We start from the raw sequence: 6,031 nt of genomic DNA on the forward strand, positions 1-6,031 counted from the left end.
TTCTAGATAATGTATTTGAACAATGAAATCAGAATTTTAATGTCAATGTACAAGAATAAAAATATGTAGTCCATGTATATACATGTCTCTTCATCTCTATAAGCCAATATGGCAGTCAAACGTGAATAATGAACAACGGATATAGCGAACTAAATCCCTCGGTCCCTTGGAGTTCATTATATCCATGTTCTACTGTATAAAAGTTTAAAGAAACGGAACATGTGTTCACATATCATTATATATCTTACAAAAAATAGAACTTTAACAAACATCTATGAACTGTCTTAAGATATGAAATTCAATAGTGCTGAAATGTGAGTATGTCGTGAATAGTTGGATCTACGCGGTGGAAAACAGAAAACAAAGTAATTAAATGTATCTTCTTAACTTTAATTCTGTCTTTTATAATAAAATGTAATGTAATGAGATTATATCTATCAACAAAAATTATGCTTCATTAGTTTTCAGTGACGCTTTTCTTCTGCTTGGCGAGGGTCCTTTCCCTCCTCCCTCTCTGTCTGGGGCATACCGAAACCACAGTTTTATGTGGCTCTCCAGTTCACAGTCAGACGCCTTTGTGCACACTGGGTTCTTCCGTGCTGCTTCTGAAATGGAAATTGAATTTGGACGTAAAAGTAAATAATTTAAGCTCTATCAATAATTCTCCAATTTCATTAAACATTTTAATGTATATTATTGTTGTATATAAAGTTCCACTTACGTAAATGGATCATATGACTGAGTACTTACTTATAACAACTTCCTTCAGTCGCATCTGTTGGAAGGGTTCTTTTCCTGATGTTCCCTTCCAGTTCACCTGCTTGGCGACCGAGTTTGTCATGAGCATTGTCTGGACTCTGCGGACTGTGTCTCCTGTTGACACACCTCCTGCCACTCCAAGTTGCCCAACCTGTTTGAGTGTAACGTTTTCAACAGTTAATTTCCATAGCATTTACTGCTGTATATAATGACCATGTGGGTGTAATATTCCGTACAAACATCACTATTAACTGGCTTTGAATTGTAAAACATGTTTGAATAACTCAAGCAGTGAAGGAAATGAAATTGATCTAAAACAATATTAATATTTACCGCTGATCTAAATCTGGAAGAGTCCACCAGAGAAGTGTTAATTTCTCTCAGTTCCTCGATTGTTTTGAGGGGCAGATGAAGCTCCTCAGCTGGTGTCAAGTCCGTGGAGCCAGTCTGCAAAATCTTTAGGACCTGGTGCAGCAGTTTCTGATTTTCAAGAGCCACTGCTCGAGTTGACTCCACAATCTTCACAAGTTCAACAACTTCCCCTGGTAGATACAAAATACACATAAAACGATTAACAGTTGTTCAGGTTGTGGAAATGGTTTTGTAATCTTGAGCACAAACGTTTACCATTATGATTATGTTGATATATTTAAAAAAGAAGTAATATGAAGCATAGATGTACAACCATTATTATCATACACACCTCTAGTTGCCTCCACTGTCGAACTTGTACCATCACTTCTGGGTGAGTGAGTAGGCCTCCGTACATCCTGTCTGTACAGGAATGGAGAAGGCTCGGGTAAGATCCGTTGCCTGGGGGATCGCCGTGGGCTAGCCGGGACTGACAGCGAAGGTAGGGGTGGAGACAGGTAGGGAGACTGGAAGACGAGGAGGAGAAGGCGGATGCGGAGAAACTCTAGGTGGAGACGGTGCCACAGGTAGGGAGACTGGAAGACGAGGAGGAGAAGGCGGATGCGGAGAAACTCTAGGTGGAGACGGTGCCACAGGTAGGGGGACTGGAAGACGAGGAGGAGAAGGCGGATGCGGAGAAACTCTAGGTGGAGACGGTGCCACAGGTAGGGAGACTGGAAGACGAGGAGGAGAAGGCGGATACGGAGAAACTCTAGGTGGAGACGGTGCCACAGGTAGAGAGACTGGTAGGCGAGGAGGAGAAGGCGGATGCGGAGAAACTCTAGGTGGAGAAAGTGCCACAGGTAGGGAGACTGGAAGACAAGGAGGAGAAGGCGAATGCGGAGAAACTCTAGGTGGAGAAGGTGCCACAGGTAGGGAGACTGGAAGACGAGGAGGAGAAGGCGAATGCGGAGAAACTCTAGGTGGAGAAAGTGCCACAGGTAGGGAGACTGGAAGACGAGGAGGAGAAGGCGAATGCGGAGAAACTCTAGGTGGGGAAAGTGCCACAGGTAGGGAGACTGGAAGACGAGGAGGAGAAGGCGAATGCGGAGAAACTCTAGGTGGAGACGGTGCCACAGGTAGGGAGACTGGAAGACGAGGAGGAGAAGGCGAATGCGGAGAAACTCTAGGTGGAGAAAGTGCCACAGGTAGAGAGACTGGAAGACGAGGAGGAGAAGGCGAATGCGGAGAAACTCTAGGTGGAGACGGTGCCACAGGTAGGGAGACTGGAAGACGAGGAGGAGAAGGCGAATGCGGAGAAACTCTAGGTGGAGAAAGTGCCACAGGTAGAGAGACTGGATGGCGAGGAGGAGAAGGCGAATGCGGAGAAACTCTAGGTGGAGAAAGTGCCACAGGTAGGGAGACTGGAAGACGAGGAGGAGAAGGCGGATACGGAGAAACTCTAGGTGGAGACAGGTAGGGAGACTGGAAGACGAGGAGGAGAAGGCGGATGCGGAGAAACTCTAGGTGGAGACAGGTAGGGAGACTGGAAGACGAGGAGGAGAAGGCGAATGCGGAGAAACTCTAGGTGGAGAAAGTGCCACAGGTAGGGAGACTGGAAGACGAGGAGGAGAAGGCGAATGCGGAGAAACTCTAGGTGGAGACAGGTAGGGAGACTGGAAGACGAGGAGGAGAAGGCGAATGCGGAGAAACTCTAGGAGGAGAAAGTGCCACAGGTAGGGAGACTGGAAGACGAGGAGGAGAAGGCGGATGCGGAGAAACTCTAGGTGGAGACGGTGCCACAGGTAGGGGGACTGGAAGACGAGGAGGAGAAGGCGGATGCGGAGAAACTCTAGGTGGAGAAAGTGCCACAGGTAGGGAGACTGGAAGACGAGGAGGAGAAGGCGGATGCGGAGAAACTCTAGGTGGAGAAAGTGCCACAGGTAGGGAGACTGGAAGACGAGGAGGAGAAGGCGGATGCGGAGAAACTCTAGGTGGAGAAAGTGCCACAGGTAGGGAGACTGGAAGACGAGGAGGAGAAGGCGGATGCGGAGAAACTCTAGGTGGAGAAAGTGCCACAGGTAGGGAGACTGGAAGACGAGGAGGAGAAGGCGGATGCGGAGAAACTCTAGGTGGAGACAGGTAGGGAGACTGGAAGACGAGGAGGAGAAGGCGGATGCGGAGAAACTCTAGGTGGAGAAAGTGCCACAGGTAGGGAGACTGGAAGACGAGGAGGAGAAGGCGAATGCGGAGAAACTCTAGGTGGAGAAAGTGCCACAGGTAGGGAGACTGGAAGACGAGGAGGAGAAGGCGGATGCGGAGAAACTCTAGGTGGAGGAAGGTGGCATGGGAACAGAGGACGCTCGTGCCACTTTTGTCTTAGTCACCAAATCTTTTGTTTCGTCATCACTTGAGCTGGAACTTGAACTCAGATACCTTCCAGTTGGTCTGAAATGAAAAATAAGTTCAAATCTACTCAATGTACCCAGAAAGGCAAACAATGCAAACAGCTTAAATTGAGCCTTTACACTATGTTTGTCAGTTATTTAGTTCTGTAATAATTATCTTTCAATTCTATGATGACAAATCACATTTATTTAAGCAATTCTTAAATATTTATATTCACGCTTCTAACCATTTTCACTCATATGTATTTTCTTACTTTCTTTCCGTTGACTCTCTATCATCCTCTGCCTCCGTGTCGAGGTTAGACATGTTGGTTGCCAGGGGTAGTTTTCTCCTCACCTTGTCATACGATTCTGTAATTATCAAAGTGCACTTTCAATTAACTCATCACTATGCCAGTATGTCAGAAATGACCTTGTTAACAATGACCTAATACTTAATTATCATAATTATTTTTATAAATGAATGAATTAGCGTGAAAACATGTTCGGAAAGATATATTAAACTACACTGATAAGCTGCATTTCGTTTGTACTTACCGCTACTGTACATAACTGTGATCGTATACAATTTCCATGTGTCCGTATCGGGTAGGCAGCAGGTCTTCACACTCCTGTCCAGTTGATTACTGTTTTTGAACTTGGGCCAAAAGCAGTACTCTCTCCCTTGTAGCCAAGTGTGGGGCACAATTCCCACTTCATTAGTCTTTTGGAACTTGACTATGTGGTACATTTCCTGTCACAAAGCACTTGTCACTTGAATTTACAGATCAGAATAACATCTTTACTGTGGAAAAGGTTGTGTATACTTATAATTAGCAGTATCATGTCACTGTTTTCTGCATATTTACAAACCGCCTCCATACGGCTGGAATATTTCTGAGTGCGGCGTAAAACAAAACTTAGTCACTGTTTTCTGCACTAATGAAACAACATACACACTTTACTGAATGTTTAAATGTAGCAAAGGAACTACAATAAATGATTCCTTTTCAGGTAAGAGTACATATTTCTTTTGAATTTGTGATAACTCCCCAACGCACAGATGGTCACTTAAATGAGAAACTTCAAAAATTCCTATTGAAGTCGATTTAAGGGGATAAGTGAAGAAATCTTTTTAGATTGGAACTTAGTGTATATGATTAAAATATCTTTGTTTGCATTCTGTACAATATTTTTAATTATTGCAACTTCATTGTTAATACTAACACAGTTATTTCCAATTGAATTTGACAAGAAGAATCGGTCCATGTGAATTTCTTTATATTGTTTCATGTATCCTAGATTGAATAAAACAGGTCTATCTAAATGTTCAAACTTAACACCTTGATTCTCAGAAGTATGTTTACCTTTGTGAAGAGGTGCTTGAGTCTCATTATTTGCTGAAGGGGGCACTTTGGTGTTCGAAGTAACTTTTTTAATTTGCCTAAAAAACTCTCAAAAGGAAAAGAGGAAAAATTGTCCAAAGGACCAAATGTTCTTACATCCTGTGATAGATGTACCAAACCATGCACATTATAAACAACCATATCATTCCCATAAAGACGTGAAAAATGTTCAACAAAAAGACACAAGTTGTCCTTGGCAAAATCGCAATAATGTGGAACTAGTAGCGGGGCTGTTAAACAGGTAATATCGACAAAAAGAAGTAGGAAGTTTAAGTACATGGCATTGCACAAAATGTCATTTAGGGCAACCGGTCCATTATATAATAAGAATAGTCTATATTCTGTTGCTTTCCATCTGTCTATTTCCCTGAGAGATCTCCCCTTTCTACAGAATTCCCTTGGGATGTATTTTGAATACAGAGTTAGCTTATCTGACAGTTTGTGTATTGCAGTTGCTCCAATTCTACATCCTACAGAAACAGGACCCTTCATCCATAAGAACAACAGTCTTTTCATAACACCTAGGCACACCAAATGCATATAATCTAGGGGAAACTGGGTAACCATACCTATTGATCATTGACTCAGTGGTGATCTGAATAAATGATGCTCTTCATCAGCCATTTCATTAAATTGAAGATCAGTCCTTAGAGGTGCTTTTGTTTCTGAGAATATCATCTTGTTAAACCATTTACCATTTTGAAGACACTTATCACAACCAGAGTAACCAGTGTGGCCTTTCACTCCTTTAACAAATGCCCTGGCTGGTGTGTCGCATATAAAACATGAAATTGAAACGTTAATTTTGAGGCCACTGTGGTCTAGCCCATCACGATCTAGACCCTTCATTTCTTCTACAAATTCATTCAAATACTCATCCAGTTTTCGTGGTTTGTAAGCTCAATAGAAGAGGCCTATAATAAATGGTTGACCAGAAAAGGGGTGGATGACTCTACCAAGTATTGGCCAGAACGTACTTTTACAAACAGGTAAACCATCAATATTCACTTGAAATTTCACATGCTCACCAGGAATGTTGAATTCCATTTTATCAGAAAGCTGATACGATACAGATCTTGATATTCCAAAATGGAAGTACTGCCCCCCTGCAATGTTTTTCACACCGTA

At 43.0% G+C, this 6,031-nt stretch overlaps 1 pseudogene; it reads right to left on the reverse strand.

Annotated features, from left to right (window-relative positions):
- Positions 1–4,458: 4,458 nt before the first annotated feature.
- LOC137260908 (uncharacterized) lies at positions 4,459–5,581 on the reverse strand (annotated as a pseudogene).
- Positions 5,582–6,031: the final 450 nt, after the last annotated feature.

The sequence above is a fragment of the Haliotis asinina genome, chromosome 14 (genome assembly GCF_037392515.1).
Source record: "Haliotis asinina isolate JCU_RB_2024 chromosome 14, JCU_Hal_asi_v2, whole genome shotgun sequence".
NCBI lineage: Eukaryota > Metazoa > Mollusca > Gastropoda > Lepetellida > Haliotidae > Haliotis > Haliotis asinina.